This window comes from Polistes dominula, unplaced genomic scaffold (genome assembly GCF_049000335.1).
Source record: "Polistes dominula isolate Pdom_NZ unplaced genomic scaffold, Pdom_raw_medaka contig_21, whole genome shotgun sequence".
NCBI lineage: Eukaryota > Metazoa > Arthropoda > Insecta > Hymenoptera > Vespidae > Polistes > Polistes dominula.
This window is the reverse complement of record NW_028301061.1, coordinates 2913841-2939107: the sequence shown is the minus strand read 5'-3', so window position 1 is coordinate 2939107 and position 25267 is coordinate 2913841. Positions and strand designations below refer to the sequence as shown.

Sequence of the window (25267 nt, the reverse complement as noted above, 5' to 3'; positions counted from 1 at the left end):
ATAGTTATCTTCTTTTTTTAGTTTTTAATCACGACAATAATTTATCTGTTAATATTTATCTCTTTGTTATAATTGATACTTTGATTTGTAATTATATTTTATTAATGTTTCAAGAGTTAAGGGTTGTTTTAAAAGGTAAAATTAAAAGTTTATTATTTTAGTGATTAAAAAACAAGAATTACTTCTGATTTTAATAAATTAAATTATTTGTTTAATATTAAAATATTATATGTGTTATGTTAAATCGTTACTTTTAAATAATATTATTTGATTATTATTATTATATTAAAATATAAAATAAATTTTATAAATACATAAATAAATATAATTCCTGATGGAAACATGTGAAATTATAAAACGTAAAGATAAAACATGAATATTTGATGAATAAATCGTGTTAAATGATTAAAATCTGTTAACATATAACTATACATGTAATTCCCATAATTAATTGAATGGAAAATAATCGATTGTTTTCTTTTAAAGTGTTAATGATCTCTAATTATCTCTTAAGAAACTTCTCACAAAAGTGAGGTCTAATTGTAAGTTGATTCAAAGACACTATAATTTAAATAAAGTTTGCTGATATGGTGTAGGTGTATAAGGTTCCAAGGATTGTTCGTTTTAACGAGGCAAAGAGATGCGACAGCTATTTCCTAGGTTGAAAGACGTTTTAGTTTCTTGTATACACGCTAATCCATTCCTAAGTTCTATGTAGTCGCGACCTCGATAACCATTCGCTCGTGTCGAACATTCAACCACGCGATACATCTGCATTTGGTATCATACCTATGTTCAACTAACATAAGTGTAAGTTTATGCAAGTATGTTTAAAGTGTGTGTAAGTATGTGTATCGAGGCGTCTTAAATGTACGCATACAAAACGAAGAAGGGAAATAGTTGGATACATTTATACATACTGGGTGATCTAATAATTATTTATCATCTTAAGTATCTTCCAAATTATAGGAAACCAAGACAACATTTGTTTTCAGAATATTTTAAACGTTAAATAGGTGCAATGACTTGTTTTAATTTAAAATTACTTTTTTTTTTATTGATTGCTAATTATTAGTTGGACTGTTTTGATGTATGTGGTGTATATTCATTTTGTTGTTGTTTAGAGAAAATTAATGGCTTGCATATTAGTTAATTTAAAAATATAAATTATTATATCAAATCTAGCAATATTTTGTCCAATTGTTACATATATATTAATAATTTTATTAAATAATGATACGTGTTAATTTTACAATATACTAAATATATTAATTATTTATTTTTTATATATTAATAATTAGAAACAAATATTTATTTTAATGAAGAACATACATTAAACTATATTATAACATATATTACAAGCTTGCAAATAATTTCTTCAAACATTCATTCAAATATACAAAAAAAAAAAACTGCAATTAATTAACCAGAAACTAATTGACACTTAAACCTTTTCGAACATTGATTAAAATAAATACATCAAACTGATCAAAGTAAAAATAATCAAAACCCTATTATACAAATGAGTCATGATGAAGAGTTTAATTAAATTAATTGAAATTCTGCAAATATTAAAGACGATAATATAATAATTATTGGGTCACACCCAGTACACATGTATATATGTTCAGAAAGAGAGAGAGAGTGTGGGTAGGGTGGTTTGGGAGTTTAGGAAGAGGAAGAGAAGTCTTCGAAGGAGACGGCGAATCGCCAGTTTCGAAGACTTTGCAAACTCTGGTTGGAGGAAGCGCTGCAATTGCCAAGCAAGCTCCCATTTCCATCCTCGTTTGGTTCTTACTTCCTTCCTTCCTTCCTTCCTTCCTTCCTTCCTTCCTCCCAGTTCCTTCTCATCTTCCCTCTTCTTCTTCTTCTACTTCCTCTTTCTTTCTCTCTCACTCTCTCTCTCTCTCTTTCTCTCTCTCTCTCTCTCTCTATCTCTTTCTCTTAGAGTCGATGCATACCGAACAGAAGAGCTATGTTGCGGAGATTCTGTAACCGCGCTAGTAACGCGTTGGAAGGGGCTCTGTAATCAGTCTTGCCGCTAATTAATTAAAGATTCCCGCAAGGCTGCACGGCTTTATTGAGCTTCCGTGTTGACCGTCGCACCAAGAAACCGTTCCACGGTTCAATGACCTCGCGTAAGCGTATCGTTGCTACATTCACCTTGTGCTTTTGCTTAAAGGAACGAACCAAACCTCCCTCTTTTGGGGACCTCGGTTACCTCAGCTCAGTTTTTTTATACAAACCTAACCCTAACTTTTTTTATACGATTTTAGAAAACTACCTATTGTATATTATTATGAAAATAAAAGGATTCTATTAGGTTCTGGGTTTCCTGAATTTTCTATTTTTTTATACAAAGATATGATTAATCAATAAAAAACTAGTTTTTGCTTAAGGGAATGATCTAACCCTTTTTAAGGGCATACTTCAGTTCAGTTTTGTTATAGAAACTTAACCTAACTTTCTATAAATTGTTTGAGAAAGCTACTTATATTCTTATGATAAAATATAAAAATCGTTTATCCAAATTAATTTCCTGTTGTTTTTCTAATTTATATGTTTTATTTTATTCCTACAAAAGAAGGATTTTATTAGTTGCAGGTTTTTTATGGGTTTTAGGTTTTGTAACATAAAGATATAATTAATTAACAGAAACTAATTCGTATTTAAACTTATATTACAGAATGTTAAATGAATATTAAACGAATGATTTTTTCGATACAGAGCTGGTTAATTAAAAACTCATTTAAATTTAAAACTGTAAGCTATTGTATTTGAATAATGTTCAATAATAAGATATATATTATTCAGTACAATTAATTATTTCAGTATGATTTTATTCAAAGAGATGTATCTAGTCTACGAAAAATCAGTAATTTCGTGCATTAAAATTAGCAGGGTATTGTGCAATTTGATCTTTTACGCTTGCAACAACTTAGTTTGAATTAGGGTTGATCAATATATTTAGCTTTAATTAAATAATTAATTTTAAATTTATTTTTTTAAATAAGTTTCTTTGCAATACATAAACAAGAAAAACGTCAAATTATATTTTTGCATATTTTTTTATTGAATAATTAATTCAGATAAAAACAAGTAACCACTAAACGTATGTACGGTCACCCCAAATATAACATCCCTTGTAAAAATATAAAATATAAAACATGTATATTATCCTGAACATATAAATTACATATGTATTTAATATTACAAATGTAATATAATCTTATTAAATATAAATCTTATTGTATAATTTTTTTAAAACTATTTCTTTTTTTATTAATAATACCAGTGTAATTACATACATTACTTTATTAATAAATAATATATATATATATTTCTAGAGGGTATAATTTTTCACATCCCCTTTAAAAATAAAAAATATTCTATTAAAAATCTCGACGAGTAAAATATTGAAAGTAAAAATTTTTCATATTTTCTTTTTTTCAAAGTTTTAACGAAAATTAGCTAAAAGCTAATCTCTTTGTAATACTTCACAGTCGATCGAGCACATTGATCTAAGCCGACGAAGCGAGAGAGAGAGAAAGAGAGAAAGAGAGAGAGAGAGAGAGAGAGAGAGAGAGGTTCGTACCGTACTTCGAAGCACCTCCTCCACGAAGCTCGTTCGCGTTTATCAAGCCCCTAACCGTCGGGATTGACGTCGGACCAACGCGTTATTTACCGCGACGATCGAGCATCGATCACCCGTAACGTCCGCGGCTTTAGGCTAATTCCGCGACGGAAGCTACGCCATGAACGAAAGGATTTATTGTAGCTGGTCGTCCTGCCCGCTTAATCGATAAACCCTAGCACGTACGCGATATCCTTTTCCATTTTCTATAATTGAAGAGTACAAGCGTTTTTGGTTACTAGACGTTTTTAACTTTCAATATCAAATTTTCTAATCAAAAATGTATATATATATATATATTTTGTTTCTCTAGTTTTTTATTATTTTTGTTTTGGGGGTTGAAGTAGGAAAATATTACGTTATTGATATTACATGGCCTAATTGTTTTTTTATTTTAATCTTTTTTTACTATGTAATTTGACATTTATGTTCTTTTTTTTGGTAATTAATTATATTAAATATTATAGCAAAGTTTTTGTAACAACTATGACATATCTTATTCTATTTTTTATAATTGAAGTGTTTTTGGTTACTAGATTTTTCTAATTTTGTATTTTTTAATCAAAATTTTATATAAATATATATTATTTTTTCTATTTTATAGTATTTTTATTTTAGGGGTTAAGATAGAAAAATATTGTGTTATTGGTATTACTTGTTTTAATATTTTTGTTTTGTATTATGTTTTTATTATTTAATTTGACATTTATATTTTTTTTCTAATTAATTATTATTGTAGTAATATTATAAATAATAAATATATTATATATATTATTATTAATTGGCAGTAGGAACTCGAAAGTTCATTGTATATTATATTCTATTTTATTAAAATGATATAGTAAATATATTATATTATATTATATTAAATAATTATATTAAATATTATTGCCAAATTTTGATGAAAGTTACAATCAATCTGAATTTCTAAAATATATCTATTATTCTTTTTACAATTTTATAATTTAAAAAATAGTAATACATATATTCAATTATTTTGCAAGTACAAAATAAGAGTTCCTGAACGTTTAATAATATTTTTAAATCCCAAATGCAAATCTGTAAATATCTACAAATTAATAGATAATTTTGTATTACCTTTTAGAAGACTGCTCTCTCTCCTTTTTTTCAAGCATTCTTCGACCTCATATTCAAAGTACAATTGACCCTTTTTCTAAATTAACTATTACAGGTTAATACACTTTCCAAATATAACTTACACGAAACAATCTGATATATCTGTTTAAAATCCTTATCTCGTTTAACAACAATAACTTACTTTAACGTTTCATGTTAAAGCAGTAAGTTTATCTTGAACTAACTGAAGAAGAAGGATTCTTCTTCTTCCTCTCTCTCTCACGCTCTCTCTCTCTCTTTATTCTCATTTTATCTCTCACTTTATTTTGTTTTTTATTTTCTTCTTCTTTTCTATCGTAGACGACTCCGTTAACGAGTCACGGGTTATCACGAAGGGCCACAAACAGGAGAATCCTGGCACGTGGTGTTGTTATGAGATAACTAACCACCAAGTAGACAAGTGCAAAGTAGAAACACAGCTTTTTGCCTAACCTTTTTCACTCTTAAACGTGCTATTCAGAATATAAAAAACAAAAATTATTATGGAAACATCGTAACACTGTTCAAATAAGGATTGCAGGGCAATGTATTAAAACGCCAAAGGGTATACGGGCAACCCTTATATACTCACATGACGAGAGACAGGCACTTAGTATCGTTATATTACTAAAACAAATAAAACTCGTGGAAGCTGAAGGGTAAAAAAATAAAATGTAGAAGAAAAAACAGAAGAAGAAGAAGAAGAAGAAGAAGAAGAAGAAGAAGAAGAAGAAAAAGAAGAAGGAAAAGAATGAAAAAATAAAAAAAAATTGGGCCACGCGAAAGGGAAAAGTTTACAGCTGCGTTTCATTCTTGGCAAAATCTTGGTAGAAGGGATGAATGTAAAGAGTTGCTAAACGGAGGTAGTAGTGGTGGGGGAAGAGGGTGGGAGGGGTTGGTAAGAATAGAGCGAATGTGCACGATTATGGAATATACCAGGTTGCAGGTTCATGCTTGAGTAACATTATCCTCTCAGCAGGTTTTTCCTTATCGTAGGGACTATTTTAAACGTGTGTGTGTTAGTATGCGACTCCGTTTGTATATGTCATTCGTCTCTTTCGTCTGACACGAATTTTTTCTATTTTTGTATGTGAGTGTGAGGGTGTATGTGTTATTTCTTTGTTATTTCTAACGAGGCTTAAATTTTTTTTTGTTTAATTTTTTTATTTGGTTTTTTTCTATTCTTTTTGGTCGTTCTTCTACTCTACCACCACTTTTCTGTTTTTTAGAATTATTCTCGTTATATTTGAAGTTGTTATTTTTAAAAAGATAGTTGATAGGACGATCTTCGGTCATCCATCATTTTTATCTCCAAGTTCGTCTTATTTCTTTTCAACTTTTCGATCTCAAATTTCTACTCTTTTTATTTATTTTTCCTATTTTTGTTTTTTCTTCCTTTTCACAATATAAAAGAGAAGTCAGAAACACGATGTTCTATTCCTTTGAATAGCTAGTGTTGATTTTAAGTATTATTTTTAACACCAATCTTGTTAAATGTTTGTACAAAGCTTTTTATATCTCAACCGATATCATATTACCGATTTTTCTACTAGTATTATATTTGTTAGAATTTTAATTAAGAAAATTATCAAGTTTAGGAAATAAATAAAACAATATTCCTAATTTTTAATAATAGAATAAAAACTAAGTGGTGTATATATAAATAATGTAATTAACATTTAAGATAGTTCTATGTATAATATCATAGATTTGATATTTGCTTAAAAAAATGAATAATAAAAATTATTAAAATTTTAGCATAAGTAATCAAATAAAAATTAAATAATATATATAATTTATCTAATCAATAATAAATATAATTTCAATAAAAAAATTAATAAATAATATAGTAAATATATAACATAATATATTAATATAATAAATAATATATAAATAAATTATTATACATAAATATGACCAAAAATTTTACTATAATTTATACTTAAAAAATAATTACCATCGCATACGAATTAACTATTAATTATTTATAATCTAAGAAAACGAATATAAATAAAATTAAAATAATACGAATAATTTATACGAATGTGTGATACAAATAATACGTGAAATTAAAAAAAAAAGTAACTCTAACATAATTTAATATAAAAAAAATAATATTATTGTTTTATTTGAACTAACAACAAGATTTTTCTCAATCTGTATTTAAACCCTATGACAACGACAAGCAAAACCATCACGTAACAGTAGAGAAGTGAAGATTAGAAAAGATAAAAGAAAAGAAAATACTTAAACACACACAAACATACATATACACATACACACACATCGTAGTTTCATCGTTTCTTGTCATCGACCTAGAACTACACCCCCTTCACGAGAGGAGAGACTCATATTTCAAAGTTTCTCTGTTTCTTCGAGATTTCACTTGTATTTGTGATTTGACGTACGTGTGTAGAAATATAGGTAGATGTCAAGAGTTCTCCAAAAGGAGTGAAATACGAGTTTGAAACTCGAGGAAAGGAATGATATTAATAACCGTGAGTTCCTTTTTTTCCACAGCCTCTCTTTCTCTTTGATTTTTTTTTTTTTCATTTACTCGAAAAGGTATGATTATGTAATAAAGCATTGCTTTTTCGAAATTTACTTTCCTTCCATTATCTTTTTACGCTCTAGTAGTAGTATCCCTCCCCTTTTTTTTTAACTAAAAATAAAAGAATTTTGTTAGGTTTTCTCTTCTTTCCCTTAACACTTCCTCTTTCCAACCAACCCCCTGCTTTCCCCTCACAACTTTATCTTTATCTTTATCTTTTTCTTTTTCTTTCTTCTCTTTTCCACAGGAATTACGATCGTACGCAGAAAAATACGAGAAAAGTGCTCGGAGTAAGCCGATTTCGGGCTTACGACTCGATGCGAGAGCCGAAGGAACAAAGTAGACGGGCGCATGCGTAATACTTTGAAAGGGATCATGTTAGAGAAACAAGAAAACAGTTACAAGTCTTTAAAAAGGAAATGTGTTTTGCAGCGGAATTTACAAAACAAAAAAGAAAGAAACAAGAGAAAAAAGAAAAGAAAAATAAAACAGTAGAATACGAATAAATATAAAAGAGAAAATCAAATAAAATATGATGAAATATGTTTATCGTATAATATATATATATATATATATTATATCGGCTTGTCTGAAACAACTTTTTAACGATTTATAAAATAATTCTTAAAACATTTGTTTAATATATATTTTAAGTATCTTTGTGTCAGCTTAATACTTTAAATAATTTTTTTGTTTTTAAATTGTATCCAAGCTTTGAGTTTCATCAAATCGTATTTTGGATTTGTCAAAAAGTTTGAACACAAATTTTTAAATATTGTAAATATATTATTTATATATTATTTTTTAAATATCAATAGAAATAAAACCAATGTGTAGCTTTTAAGAGTGTTTCTTAAAAAATTCGGTAGCAACTTTACAGGAGGGTAATAAAATATTTAAAGCAATAATTATTGTCAAAAAAATAGATTAAGGTTATTAAGTTTAATTACATTTTAATAATATACTCAAATTTATAAATAAATATATATTCAATAAATATATTACAATATATTTCTATAACTATACGAAAAATAATTGCCTTTGAAAATTTTCTTTAAAAAATCGTCACTACTTTTCTGTGCCACTCAATATTTTTATTAATTGCAAAAAAAAAATAAACAAAACCGAATAATTAAGTTTAATTTGATCGCAATAGGGTTGTCTGCAAAACTTTTAACAAATTTGTAAATACGAATTAGATAGAAGTATTTTACACATTAAATACAAAAATTTTAAAAATCATAAGTTTCAATAAAATAATCTTGATAAAACCTGTACGAATTTATCATGTAATCCAATGTATCGTATAATTGTATGAAATGTCAGATTCTAACATAGAGTTCATACTTATGTATACTCAGGAATCAACAAGAAGCTACCTAAAAGCTTCGATAATCTCGTCGATAAGTCACACGTGTCAATAGAATGAGAGAGGAGGAGTTATGGGGGGTCGAAGAGATACAAACTACGATACAGATAAGCCACGTTAAACGTTGTCACAGTAGTCCCCATACCCTCAACGATTTCTAACCGATACTGCTATTCGTAACGAGACTTTTTCAACCCTTCTTATCTTGAGTATTACCTTATCCAGATTTTTTTTTTTATTCTTTTTAATGACCTTTCACACTACACTCGAGTTAATAGAATATACGAGTAGACTGTATCATTAAATTAGGCAATAACTTTTATCGTTAATAAGTCATTTTAATCTCTCGTTTTATCTTTTCACATATATTTTATTTATTTTTTTTTTTTCTTCAAAACTATCGTTTTTATTTCTATTTGATACTTGAACTGTTACGAAATGATAAAAAAAACGTATGATAAACTTTAAGAAAATAAATTGACGTCTAATAATTAAGAAAATAATAAAATTAAAAAAAAGTAAAAGGATATACAAAAAAAATTATTCAAACAAAATTAAAATCGTATCCATAAAATAAAACAAAAAAAAAAATAAGAAGAAATCTAAATTACGAGAGTAGATAATAAATAGATAATTTTTTACTCGATTGCAACATAAATCTTTGATAAAATATCAAAATAACGAAACTAATGAACAACTATAAGAGAAAAGAAAATTAAAACTGAAACTCAATAGTACATAGTTATACAAAGTATATTTAAAAAAAAAAAAAAAGACATAAAATTTCGATGGAATATGAAACTTATGGTAAATCTTGAATACTCCTGTCTAACTGGCTGAAGATTATTTACTGCTGGCACACACAAACACACGCATATGTATCTCGATATACGTCGAGGTTGTAATAGAACGACAGAGATACATAGAGAGAAAGATAGAAAGAGAAAGAGAGAGTGAGAGTGAGAGAGATAGGGTAAACATCAGCACCCACGTGTGCAGCTGTCTCACGTGCGAATGATTCATGGCACTAATAGCCGTGCCGCGTTAATATTAATTGAGGATCAGCGCCCGGACGATCGCATCAATTATGAGAAGGCCACGAAAGTAATGCAGTGTACAATTCGATGCACCGGTATAAATCCGTTTTGACTCCCCCAACCCCACCCCCTCGATCATAACCCACCCTCTCGAACCTACACCACCTCCCCGACCCCAACCCCGACCCCTACACCTATCCCTACCTCGTGTCCACCACCCAACCCCCTATTCCCGCCCCGTTTTGCATTATATACGTGAGCCGCGATAAATAACGCAGCGGGTAATTAACGGAGGACGGGAACGGAACGGAACGGAACGTTTATCTATCTCTCTGCAGACGCCTTTATCACGCGACTCGACGCGACACTACGCCACATACTCGACGCAAACGCATAAAAGCAACATTATGCGTTCCACAAATTGTATTACCGATAACGCACGACTTCGTGACCCGACTAGCTTCCAGATTATTATTGTCCAGACCATTCCAACCATTCTCTGTTTCTATTCTATTACTAAAAACCTATTTTCTCTTTTTTTTCTACGATCACTTCTTTTTGTAACCTTAAATTATTTTATTATCCTTGTTTGATTATTTAGGTTATTAACTTTGGTTTATTTGATTTACGTTATTTTTTTTTTTAATATATCTCGTAGATAATTTAATATATTTATTATGTATGTTTTTAATGTTTTATTTCAATCGTATTATTTGTTTTATATTCTGTAACAGATACTTCTTTTTCTGTTTATATGGTAAATGTTTAACGCTGAGTATCAGTGTATTCGATAAATATAATTATTTTAGATTTAACAAAATTTCGATTTTTAATTTAGTATATTTTATATTTATACTTGGACATTGATCGTGTTTGACAGTTACGTTTATATTTTTAACGATTCGTATTTAACTTTGTCAAATATTTTTGTTCTTTATCCTGTATTAATTATATTAAATGTGATTGTAAAAAAAAAATGAAATAAAATAAAAAAAAAACTATTTATGCAAAAAAAAAATAAATAAATAATCGCAATAAAGAATAAATTGAATATATTTCGAAAAAAAAAAAAAATTGTCAATGTATCTTAGTGAGACAGTCTACCGTTAAATTCGACGTTATTTTGTCGATGTTTGTTTTCTCTTCCATAACATTGTTTACATTTTGCATCGACGTCAACGATTTACATACATACATACATACATGCATTTCTATCTCTTTCTCTTTCTCTCTTTCCCTCTCTTTCTATTTTCTTCTTTTTTTCTGTTTTTTTTTTTTTTTTCGAAACATTCTATTCCTCTGCGCATCTTTTTTAATCCGACCACCGACTCGTTATAAGCCACAAAACAAGTGAGCCTTTGAAAAGGTCCGCTTTCACGAGACCATCGATCACGTTGATCGTTTTAAAAAATTTACGACTTCGCAGGAGGAATAGCCTCGCAATTGCTTTCAATCGATCGAACCGTTACTCGACACACGTTTTTATTTCTCCTCTTTTTCTTTTTTTTTCTGTTTCGTTTTATTTTCTTTTTTTTTTTTTTTTGATTTTCTTCTTTTTCTACCCCTTTAACTTACTCGTAATTCGAGAAAAACTTTTTTGGGAGAAAAAAAGAATAGAAAGATCACACCTCTCTTAAGCGTAACGATTCAATTGCTCACAATGAAGCGTATTATTACAAAACAATCGTTCAAGTATCCAAACACACGTATTTTAATATTTAAAATTATTATTAAATATTAACCCAACGACATTAACTCTGATCCATTTTCGAAGATACCTCGATGAGTTGACGATAATATTATAGTTAGTGGTCACGGTAATAACGACAGTAATCACTTAGACTATATACTAACATACATACCGTACTACATACATACATGCATACATTTATACATAAACAGGCAAATACATTCGTTCATATAGAGAGATACAACGCAAGATCTTTTGATGATGTTGACCAGATGTTTGTATATTAAAGCTCGTTTCGATGCTTTTGAAAAGGACTGAATCGATAAGGGCAGGTAACGTGATACGCGATTATATTGGTCGATTTCGTGTATATTCAATGCCATTCGTGTATGCATTCGAATCTACGAGCAAAAGTTGCTATTTCCAACGATGAAATTTACTTTGTCCCCACCCCTTTCTCTCTCTCTCTCTCTCTCTCTCTCTCTCTCTATTTCACTACGTTCGTGTGTCCCAGTGAAATCTATAACTGATCGATTTCACTCGATTAATTCATTTCGTACAGATCGAAGACCACGAATAACGTTCAATAAATATCACTTTTCCCTCGATCGAATGGAAAATATTTTTCCTTCTTTCTCTCTCTCTCTCTCTCTCTCTCTCTCTCACTCTCTCTCATTCTCTCTGTGTGTCTACTTCCACCCCTCTGCAACCTTTTATTTTATCCTTCTGTCCTTTATTTTTTCTACGTCCTCGCTAGTTCACTCGTTTTTTTATTTTTTTGATCAAGCTAAATTTGAAACCTAAAAACGTAGTCTCGATTTACCTTGTTTTGCTCTTTTTTTAAATTTTATTTTTTTATTTTTTTGTAAATTTTTATTTTATTTTGTTTCATTTTATTTCGTTGTATTATTTTATTTTTTTTTATACATTTTATTTTATACTCTTTTTTTCTATTACTTTTTAGTTCTGTTTTTTTTTTTTGTTATTTCCAACAATGGACCAAATTCTTTGTTTACTTCGATAAAATATTTGAAATATTTGACGAATTTTACGCTCTACGATATTCTACGTGCACACATTATTATTTCGAAAATCCCTTGTCACAAAATTATGAAAAAAATCTCCCAGAGAGATCCATCATGACATCCTATCAATTTTTAATTAATAATTACCACGTACAAATTACGATAGCAAAAAGATCAAAAAGAAAGAAAAAAAAAACAAAATACATAACTCTGTAACTCTACCATTAACTAAAAAGTAGCACAAAAGAGAGAAAAAAATTATCAAAAAAATGATCCTTCTTCAAATATTACCAGCAGCATCAACAAAATTGCAAATTTTTATGCTATAACAATGTTCGAAAACAACAAAGTTTAAGTACTTTATCAAACAAACTCACAGGCAGTTGTTAATCGTGACACTTGTGTAGAAAAAAAGAAAAATTCCCCCTCCCCCCCCCCAAAACAAACAAACAAAAAAAATTAAAGAAAGAATTTAGAAATGAAAACCAAAAAAAAAGTATAAAAAGAATAACAAAAATTAAAAAGTAATGCAAGTAAGAATGTAAGTACATAGTTTTATCGTTTTGAGTTTATTCGAGAGTAAAGGAAGATCGATAAGTTTCCACTTAACCGTATGAGCCCGTTCTCTGTTAATAGTGACTAAACCCCCCCCTCTTCAACCACCCTCTTTCACCCCTTACCGTTCGCGTTTACTCGACTATAAATATATCGGCGCGTGGTTATACCAAATCGCTCGTTCAACTTTATATGCAACTTACCCGACTCGTATTTCAACATCCACTTGTTACGTTGATAACAAGTCGTGCTAAACAAAAGTTTATAAATAAATATATAGAGAGAGTCAATCTCTTTCTCGGAAAATGTTTAATCTATGGAACCCCCTCACCCCTTCCTTTACCCTTTCATATTTCCCACACCCCTTTGGGACGATCGATTCCAAGGTAAAGAAAGTACGTTGACCTTTAGGATAACTTCTACTATTAAAGTGAGATCGAGCAAAAATAGTTAGTCGTCAAATGTAATTCAATTACGTTTCACGTTATAAGCGTCATTACCGAAATAGAAAATCGTATGTAATATATCATTTTGAGAAAGAATGTACACAGCGATCTTATTTGACAAGTAATATCAAACGATATTATTTCGTGTATTAATAACACGAATAGTAGAAGTAATTAATTCAGGATTTTTTTTTTTAAATTTCACGAGAATTATTTTGATTCTTTACTATTTCGATTTGACGTGTTTAAAATTAATTATCTTTTTGCATTTCTTTTTCACGACTTATGATGTTTCGAATATAAGTTTGCTATTAATAGGATTAAATTAAAAAAAAGAAATACTTTACACATGCATGGTATTTAAAATTATCTATCTTTGAGCATATTTTTATTTTAATAATTATTAACGTTCGATATAAATAATATTTAGTATCTTCCGGTATAATTTAGGTAATGAAAAAATATAAAATGCAATAAAAAATTTAGTTTTATGCAATCTATTTTCAATTATTATTTAACTTTCAGCCTGTTACTTTTATAATTTGTAAATATACAAAATAAAAAATAATTAATTATTTTCTACCCCGAATTATTAAAAATGATCGATCTTAATATTATAATAACAATTACTCTAAATAAATAATACAATAATATAATAATACTAATCATCCTTTAAATATAAACGATGAAAAATAAAACAAACAAAAATTAACGAAATAAAAAATGAATGAACAATTGTTTCAACCTTACCGAGTATTATTTTTCATAATATATTTTTTTTTTTGCTTTCCATTTGTTACTTCCTTCGAGTTAGTCGATAGTAGCAATGATCGTTACAATTTCTTCTAGTTGAAAAATAAAGAAGAAAAAAGAAAAAAGTAAAGTTAAGATAGTCCTTCTGTCGGCAGGTGCACTCAAGTACCTGTAGTTACCTAGGCCGTCGACTTTTAGATCGATACTTGAAGCCTCGTCTCAGTCGACACGCGGCTACGTGAAAGAACGACAAAATAAAATAAAAATACACGACGCATCTAACATAAGAAAGTCTACAATTTTCTCTAAACACCCCGTTCAATGCACCGGTTGGACATCAAACGTCTCACCCTATACATATATGGTGACCGGACTTCGATACTTTCCTTCCTCCCCACTTGAAATGAATTTAGTTCTTCTGAACCAAACACCGGGGGAAATTCCTTTTACGCTTCGACGATTATTTCCTACGGGGAAGAGGGTGGTGGGTGATATCTATGAACGTTGTTAAATCGTCCGTAAAGTCAACTTTTACCTTAACGTCCCTTACAATGGGGAAACATTTATATGATCGATAAGTATGTGCAATATTTTTTTATTTTATCAAAAATATTATCAAAGTATATAGCAGTATTTAAAATTACGATTTTACAATGGGGAAATATTTATGTGATAGATAAGCGTGTGCAATATTTTTTTCTTATTTTTTTTTTTTTTTTTTATAGAAAATATTATAATAATATTGCAACATTAAATTTCGATTTTACAGTTGGGAAATATTTTTATGATCGATAAGCGTGTTCAATATTTTTTTCTTATTTTTTTTTTTTTTTTTTTTTTTTATAGAAAATACTATTAAAATTTGACAGCATTTAATTTCGATTTTACAATGGGGAAATATTTTTATGATTGTGATAAGTTTGTGTAATATTTTTTATCCCTCATTTTTTTTTATAGAAGCTATACAAATATCGCAATATAAATTTTTAACTTCACAATGAAAAAATATTTATACAATCGATAAATATAAGTAATATTTCTTTTCTCATTCTTTCAGTAAAAATTATTATAAAAATATAGTAATATTAAATTTTAATTTTTTTTTTTTTGGTGAACAAATATATTTTTTATTTTATTAATTTGATTATTTAAATATACTTTTACAATAAGTACTTTCCATTATTATCAATTTCAATTTGTGTATCAAAATTTCTAGAAATGTTCTTACAGTTGATATGGATTTTTAAAATAAAGAATTTATTTATCTATTGACATATGTAATAAGTAAAAGGATTTAAATTATTTACAATTTTAGTATACAAGATTTAAGAAATATTGTAACAAGAGATGTCAACTTTTACAAAAAGAATATTCTATTAAAATTGACCTGATTTTACCACATTACACATTTACATCATAATCAATAAGTATATGATCATTTAAAAATAGATTCTGATATAAAAGATTCTTCAAATGTTATCGAATGAGATTCAAATATTTTATAACAATAATTTATCCATTGACCTAAATTATTCTATTTGAATTATTTAAAAACCATGATCATCAATAAGTAAATGATTCTTTTTTAAATATAGATTATTATAGAAAAAATTCTACAAAATTCCATACGATATGATTTGAATAATTTGTTGTAATAAAATAATTAATCAATTGACCCGATTAATTATATTAACATATTATTTATATTTGGTAAATATATATATGAAATAATAAATTTTAAGTTATAGTTGGAATGTTGTTACGATCATGAAAGTATATTCTTTTAAAAGTAAGATAAGGGAACGAAGGGATAACGCGAGACAGATGAAATGTGAAACTTGGCTGAATGGAGTGAGATATATGTATATATACAACACATATTCACATACATATACAGAGATATATATATAAACATCTAACCCATCATAAAGTAACAGGAAGAAAAACCTGTCTCGATTTTCTACCAACGCTTTTCCCTTTTGTTTCTTTCGCGATGAAAAGTCGAGGGGGATTTATAAGAATAGTCGTAAAAAAACAAAACAAAAAAATCGGCTCTATTTTGGCGTCCATCTTCAACGAGAGTATTAATCTTCCGTTCTACTCTTTTACGATGAAATTTTACGAGAAGGAAAGAAAGAAAGAAAGAAAGAAAGAGATGCCAAAAAAAAAACATTTCTCTAAAGTTTACACGATTGTTACATATTTCGATGTGTTTCTCAAGGTCTAACGAAATCACCCATAATTTTGTCACTTTCCTTGGCACATTAACTTTCTTCTTTTTTTATTTCAAGTATTTCTATCATAAAAAAAAAAAGATTATTATGGAAATTCGACGATGGGTTAGAAGAAGTAAAACCAAGGGGGGAGAAAATTTTTGCTTGTCACGTTAAAATACGACAACTTTAATCTTCAGTTTTATGATCGACGAAAAAAAAAAAAGAATTTTTCCTCTACGTAGATTTTTTTTATTTTCTTTTAAATAATAAATGTTAAATTATACTACTTTGTTTTCATCGTTTAAAAATTTTCTTACATAGTGTACAAACGCGTGAACGTAAAAACAAACGATAAAAAAAACACCCACGCAATGGCCCAGATTTTTATTTACGCGAATGCGAATATTTTTATACGCTGATGATAAAGTTTACTTTATTTTCTTTTTTATAGTATTCATAGGTTTTTCTTAATTTTTTTTTTGTTATAGTTGCGAAATATAAATATATACGTTGAATCGCGTATTACGATGCATGTGTAAGATTCCTAAATTTCATGATACCATTTAATGTATGTAAGTAGTTCGGTATCATTTAAATCTGTATTAGAAACAACTTGGATCGATGAAGTATAAAACTTGCACGTTTTATGATACAATTTTTTAGTATTACACGACAAACTGAGAAAAATCGGTATTGTATAGGGGCAAATTATAATTGATTGCAGGTTTCGTGAAACACTCCAAGGTGTTTGATACATCGATTTCTGAGTTTCAAGATACATGTTACAATGTAGTATGTAAGTTACTATTATAGCTTGGTATCAGAGAAAATCGGCATCACGTGTTTCAGACTTGATATACGACAAACAGAAAAAAAAAATTAGTAATGGTAGTTTGTTTTGCAATAAAACTGATGCAGGCAGGCTTCACGATGTATATTGCAATTTACTTGATAAAGCATCAGAAGTAATTTTCATGAATGTAGGAAAAATATAAACGAATATCTTGCTTGCACGATAAATTAAAGAAAATAGAAAAATACAGATCTGTAATAATAATTTGTTATGAAAATAGTTAATTGGTTTTATACCATGCAGGTGTTTACCATTCATCGACACTTAAGTATTAAGATACAAATTGCATTATACGTGAAAATATAGTTCGATGCTGGCTTATAAACAAATTGAAAATATTTGTAATATGAATACAAGTTAAAATAAATTCAAATTACGATTCGTGTATTACAGTTCAAAATTTGAAACAATTTTCATTAACGCACGAAAAAGGAAAAGAAAAAATATTTAATAGGACAAACTAAACAAAAAAATTGGCTATGATAATTTGTTTTAAAAAGTTAAATTGATGCATGCAGCATTCGTATGAATTAAAGTATCAATGCACGTATCGTAAAATGTGTTCCAACCTGTATAGGGGCTATAATAAACAGTAGCATTGAAACATAAAGAAAAAAAAAATTGAAACTGGATACGCGTGTTTGCACATAACAAGAAGACGCTTATAAGCGTCCTTGGTGAAAATTAATCGATATCCTTTTGACGGTCAATGCCGCTGCTCCAACTGCACCTGCTCTCACTCTCTTGCTTCTCTTTCATTTTCTTTTTTTTCTCTCTTTCTCTTTCTCTTTCTTACTCTCTTTCCCGTATTTCGTGTCTTCGAAGTAGTAGTTCTACCCGCAGGTATTTATTCTTCATCTCGTTAACCATTAAATACGATGGAACGTGCCAGCGGCTTCCGAACGGCAAAGAACGAAAGGAACTTCTTTGTTCGATAAAAGAAAGGAATCGAAGAATGTCTGGAAATTTCTCAAGGTCCTTCGTTATATATTTTATTTTTATTGAATTTTTTTCATCAAATTTCACTACAACCTCGTATTTGACTTATGATAATTCACAAAATCATATTTACTTTATATAAATATATTTAATTAAAATTAGTTGTATTTTTTATATTGAGTGTAACAATTTATATTTATCATTAATATAAAATATCCCAGTTTTGTGTAAAACTTAAGATACTAACTCAAAAAATATCTTGTCAAGAAAGTTACCCTAAGAATAATTTTGTTTGATACTTGTTTACCAAAAAATAAATGGAATAAACTCATCCACCCTTATTTATTCTAACTAAGACACCGATAACGTTCGAAGATTAATCAGAGTCAAAAATAAGCTGCTTTGTAAAGAATTTCTAAGGAAAAGTTGTACAAGGTTTACTACAATTTAAGATCATTTACTTTATATACATTTAATTAAAATTAGTAGTATTTTTTATATTGATTTTAACAATTTATTTAAAATTTATATAAAATAACCAAGTTTTGTGTAAAACTAAAGATACTTTAATCTTAAAAAATGTCTTGTTCAAGAAAAAAAGATACCCTAAAAGTAACCTTGTTTGATACTTGTTTACCAAAAAAGAAATGGGATAAACTCATCCACCCTTATTTACTCTAACTTAGGTACCGATAACGTTCGAAGATTAATCAAAGAGTCAAAAAAAGCTGCTTCCTGAAGAATTTTCGAAGGAAAAGTTATAAAGGATAAAAGTGTCAGGAAAAGAAGATCATATATATATATATATATATATAGATATATGTAGTCTCGACATCTTTTAAGATGAAGTTCACGTTGTCCTTGCTCACGTTGAAGTGATCTTTTTACTTAGCACGTAATCCCAGGTAACGGGAACGCGTTCATTCGTTCGTTCGTTCGATGGTTCGTTGCTTGAGCATCGAAAGGGTGGTGGTGGTAAAGGTGTAGGTAGGTAGGAAGTAGGAAAAGGGTCGTGAACTCTTTTTACCCGGTAACCTGGTGAAGTCGTAGGTAATCTCGTGGCACCGAGCTGGCTACGGTGAAAATCGATAATCGGTTGGTGCTCTTCCACTACCTTGACGTTTTCAACTACGTTACATGCCGTTGTCCGTTGTGTCACGCTTTGCAGTCCCCATGCACACACACACGTACACAAACATATGTGCTCGAGCAAATGCGTACATATATATACACTAATACACACATATGAGAACACATGCACGCATCAACTTCCAAGTGCAAATATACTGTTAGATAATCAGACGTTACCTATGAGATATATACATGTTCATATATGGAGATATATAGATACACTACCAACCAAAAGCTTAGTATCGTTTCCTGATTTTTTCTAACAAAATAAATATCGCATTAACCGATTTATTTTTTAAACTAAACAATTTTAACATTTTTTTAATACTCGTAATATTTTTGTACAATTCGTTTACCCAGTTTACGAACGTACTGAGAATTAATATTCTCACCTATGACATTTTTACCAATTTTTATTATAAAGCAGTTTTAAAATATTGCATTTGAAAAAGAGAATGCAATTCAAAAATTGAATATGAAAATTCAACTATATATTTTCTACTATAAGTAAAATACTCTTGTTATTCGATGCAAAAAAAATATTAATAATACAAAAGAAGAAAAAAAGATAGAAGAAAAGCAAATGATAAACTTTTTTCCGACAAATAAATAAACCCCGTTTCGTGTTTTATTATGAAATATTATGTTTCTCAAAATTTAGAATAGAGTTTCGAAAACTTTTGGTTGATAGTGTATATACATGGATATGCATGTGCATACCAAAGCTAGGTTGGAAGATAGATATATATATCTATATCTATATATATACAAATGCATGTATATACATATAGGTATATGTATTTAGAGTGCTCCAGTTATTTCAGGTGTACCGTGAGAATCGCGTGTAACGTACTGGCACGTGCGATGCGCGGACGTTTCGTAACTGTGCAATTTTGTTAAATGCCAACGTCCTTCTCGATCGATTCTACCTCCAATATCGTTCCCGTCCATATTTCATCTCTCTTTCTCTTTCTCTTTCTCTCTCTCTCTCTCTCTCTCTCTCTCTATTTCAATGAGATACACTGACATCTCGATTAATGATTTTATGATAATTTATGCAGTCGTTCTCGTTGCTCAAATAATCGTTGAATTTGAATATCGGTTTTATTTCCATCCAAGTCATATTTTCCTAAAGTCAACAAGTTTCGAATACGTTTTCGGGTTTGCCTACACAATGCCAGGGATTTTATGAGAATAATATAATAAACGAGAATTTCTTGCTCTGTGTGATATCTTTTATGTAAAGTTCACGAAAAGTTTATACATTTCTTCTTTTTCTTTTTATTTCTTTACTTCATTCATATTTTCAATCTCGTTAGCATTAAATGTTTTACAAGATAACTTTTACTTATTCGTGCGTTACAAATTAACGTTACAATCCTTTCTATGTCTCTCTCTCTCTCTCTCTCTCTCTCTCTCTTTCTCTCTTTTTCGTTATTATATTACATCATTTATACTAAAACACAGATACATGTTATATACATAGACAGTAAGGTTTTAATATCCAGAACATAAACATAGGTAATACTCGATGCATGAAATCGTGCATCCAACAGCAGTTTATCTCCAGAGACTATATATCGTATGCCATTATCGAACGATCGATACGATTATCTAGTTGAACTAAAAGTAGGTATTTGGGTTAAAGTGACCCTTTTCTTTGTGGTCCTATTGTTTTATTTATTTTTAAATACAATGAGGATATTTAGTATTAATAATGTAAACGTTTTTCCAACAATTAGTTTGATAAATAACATTAAAAAGTATTTATTTTCTCTTTTTTTTCAATAATTTGTTAGAATAATTGTACAAATAATTTTCCATAGTAAATTATATTAGTAATACCCCGTTTGTTAAGTAGCGAGACAACGTTTGAAAGTAATTTTAAGGGGATTAATTGTAAGCAGATAAATAAATAGGGGTAGCAATGTTTGAAAACGTATTATGCTAAAAGTAAAACATAATTATATTAAGTATTTAAATCTCTCGCTTCCGCTGAGTCGAATAAAAAAGAAAAAAAAATTCCTACCGAAGTTAATTCTTTTTCCAATATTAAAATATATCCGGAGTTTCCTCTTTATATAAAAAAAAAAAATATATATATATATATATATATATATATATATATATTATACAATGTCATCTCACGTGGAATCATTTAAGAGATATATGAACCTAATAATAAAACAAATTTTTCTCTAATAATATAGATATTTGATAAATAATTATGAAAAGTAAATTTAAAAAACGTAATAAATGGTATTCCAACTTGTACAATACTTTGACATGTAAACATTATAAATATCTTTTGACTGATTTGCTATAATAATTATTTTAATTTTATCTATTCTTTATTTAATTATCAAAGTTATTCTTGAGTATTATATAAAAAAAATCGAATTTTATATAAAATAAACCAAATGTTGTTACACACAAATACGAATTGTGTGTGTGTGTGTGTATCTGTCCTGTTTTGAAAATTATGGATTTCCTATGTAGACGAGTAGCACACAGTTGCGGTAACATGGGAATTATGATGGAATTATGGGGGTTAACCTAATACACGTCGGTGGTGGCACGAGAAGAAAATTTATAAGCATTCGCGCATGCCCAAAACGTAAACACACGAGCGCGATATACGATCGGTTGTTCCGCGAATGAAGAGAAAATAAGCATAGTGTGCTTTGGTTGTTATGGTGTTTGTCTCTCTGTTCCTCTCCCTCCCTCTCTTTATCTTTCTCTTTCTCTCTCTATGGTGGCCACAATGTTCCCCCATGGTAACTCGATAATGCATTATGGATACGTGAAATTCGAAGAGAATCTCACTCACCGCAGTACCGGAAAACACAAAGTGTTCAGTGTTCGGTTCGGTTCGGTTGAGTATCCGCGTGGAAGAGATCGTTTCACGCCTCACCGATGTTTCTCGTTCCCACGTTATCCCTTCCGTTACGTTTAAAAGAAAATGAGAAAGAGAAAGAAGAGACACAATGTGAACAAGATAATGAAAGAAACAATGATAGAAAAAGATGTTACTACCACGATCGATTCGACTCAATCTTATTTCTTTCATTCTTTCGTTAAAAACTATTGCGAATTTTTCATTTCAAGGCTCGAGGTTAAATTATGTGATTGTTCTTTTATGGTTACGATCGATTAAACTTTAAGTTTTTTCATGTATGAAAGAATTTGTGTCCTTGTTAGTGTATTCGTAGGAATATTAAATGATTTTATTTTTATTCAAAACTGAATTTATTTAGTTACTTTGAAGATATGTATCGTTAAATTTATCGTATATAAATAAATGTCTTTTTTTATTTTTTAACCTGATTTACTTGCATAGCTAATAAATTGCAAATGTATTTTTCAACCCATTAGTTATTTCACGATAAATAATATTTCGTTTCAAGGTTCAAAGTTCAAGGTTCTTTTAAGGTTACAATTTAATATTTAAGTTGATGCTTTCTGATGCATAAAATAATTTTTTCTCATAATTTATTCAAAGGAATAAAAAGTGATATTAATTTTATTTGGTAGCTAAAAATAAGTAAATAAATAAATAAATTAAGATAACATAAATTATTTTAAATGAATATAGACAAATTTTATATCAACTAATACAACCCTTTCTTTTCACAAGACATTAAATTTTTTTTAAATAAAATAAAAAATAAAATTTACAAAAGATCAAAACTGTAAATTACATCACACGGATAACAATCATTTCCTTTAAACTAAAGATAAATAAAACCTTTCAATATTAATCAAAAACTGAATATTCTACTTCGCAACATTAAGACAAACCGTTGTAAAAATTTATTACAAATAATAGAAAAGAAAAAAACCTTATCAATTATTCACACTTGAACCTAATTTGAAACGAATAAATAACAATATTATAAAGAGAGAGAGAAATAAAGGAACAAAAAAGAAATACCAAGAAGAAAAAGCTGGAGGATAGGGGGAGGAGGAGGAGAATATTTGCCCATCTAAAGAAGGTTTATTTTCATTTAACTCGACTCGATCCTGAGAGACTTATCCAATGCACTTTAAATCGTTTACACCATAGCCGACCCGACGGAAGTCCGTGTTTGTACTTGCTACCGCCAGGACGGTTTATACTGTCCGCAATAAAACTTAGGCGAGAGTAAAGTCGTCGACAGCGGTGTTTCTCAAGCGATCTTCGTCTCGTCGATGGCATTAGTACTTTTCTTTTTCTCTTTAACTCTCTTTTTCAATCTTTTTTTTTCCTTTTTATCTTTTTGTTTTCTTTTTCCTTTTTTTCTCATTTTACGATTTCCATTCCCGTTCTGGTGGAGTAACCCAATTAGAAAATCACTAAGTACGTCGAACGTTAAAACTCTGTGAAAGTTTGTTTTAGTTTGAAAGGACGTTTAGAGGATGAACGTTCGAATATAAACAGAAAATGATGAAGAGAAGGAAGAAGAAGAAGAAAAAGAAGACGTAGAAGAAGTAGTAGTAAAATAAGATGAGAAAGAAGAAGAAGAAGAAGATAAATAGATGTAATGAAAGATAAATCAAGCATCAAATAGTTCGACTGAAAAGAGACAAACTTGGATAATAATTTGGTTAACTGAGTCTACTGAGTTTTAATGCTTCGATATATCGTATCCATTAAAGTGGTATGCACGATCAAACCTAATTACAATGAATTCGTGCATTAGGGTTGATGCTTTCGTCCTTTCGTTTCTTCGTTCCTTTGTTCGCTCGTTCGTTCGTTCATTCGCCATATTGATTAATAGATATGTGTCATTCCTTTGAAGGGATATCTGAAACAGGATAATAAATCGATTTAGATAATGTATTTCTGTATAAAAACATGTGTTAAAAATTAAGATTATAAATAAAAACACATATAAATTATTTTTAACATTCCTGTTTAAACAATCTGATTTCAAGAGTTCAGTTGTGTAAAATAAATAATATATTTTTTAACGTAGATCCTTCTTAATTTTATTTTTATTTTATAAGAATTTCTGTAAGCATAAATAATTTGCAATTATTATAGAAATGGAATACTAGAATCCTAATTGTTTAAAAGTTTGATTTCAAGTATCTAATTGCATAAAATATAAATAAAATACACTATCAATATAAATCTTTCTTAATTTTACTTACCAAATCTATTACTAACTCATTTTACTTATTAATATTAATTTATTACTTTTATAATAATTTATTACTTATTATAATATATTTACTTATTATATATATTTATTTATTTACTAATTAATATAAATTAAGTTTTACTTACTTAATAATTTACTAAATATTTAATTTTCTAATATACACTTATATAAAATAAATAAAAAATAATATTACTTTTATTATATAAATATTATTAATTTTATAATTTCTCGATATTACTTCATTTCTCTTTTACAATATAATATTTTTTTTTTATAACTTAAAATAATTCACGATTAATATCAAGGAAAGACTGATTAACTTCTGTCATAGTCGATTTAATTAAATCATTAATAAAAGGAAGATCTTCATCTCGGTCTCTTCAGTACATCGATAAGAGATTCCACTCATCTCGCGACATTGATACACGCACCTCCATAAAGCATTTTGTCTTGACTATAAGAAAGATAGAGAGAGAAAGAGAAAGAGACAGAGAAAGAGAGAGGGGGAGAAGTAAGAAAGTAGTGGGGGTCAGAGGTTATCGAGACCCACGATTTCTCATCGTTCGTTTCTCGATGAGATGCTAACGAACCTTCTTCCTTCCTCTCCCTCCCTCCAACCCTTCTTCTTCTTCTTCACCTCTCTCTCTCTATCTCTCTCTCTCTCTCTCTCTCTCTCTTATCTTAGTACCGTTTTGCAAGACGACAGGAAGTCACGTTAAAGGATCGATCTATCTATCGATCGTTTGATCTTACGATCGATAAATTGCATTCTATCGTCAAGTCAAAGAACCCAAAACTATCAAGG

General features: G+C 28.8%; 1 protein-coding gene and 1 long non-coding RNA gene across 5 annotated transcripts in view; one reads left to right on the top strand and one right to left on the bottom strand.

Moving 5' to 3' along the window:
* LOC107065369 (uncharacterized) overlaps positions 1-25267 on the top strand; it is a 393202-nt gene that overhangs the window by 344913 nt on the left and 23022 nt on the right. The window lies entirely within an intron of this gene.
* LOC107065370 (uncharacterized) overlaps positions 21429-25267 on the bottom strand; it is a 42037-nt gene continuing 38198 nt past the window's right edge. Inside the window, exons 3-4 of one of the 2 annotated variants that reach the window (XR_016177748.1) lie at positions 23980-24102; positions 21429-23674 (exon numbers count right to left, since the gene is read on the bottom strand). This is a non-coding gene — a long non-coding RNA (uncharacterized LOC107065370). Of the gene's footprint in view, positions 24103-25267 lie in introns of both variants that reach the window. The other variant, XR_001475598.2, reaches the window with a different exon arrangement.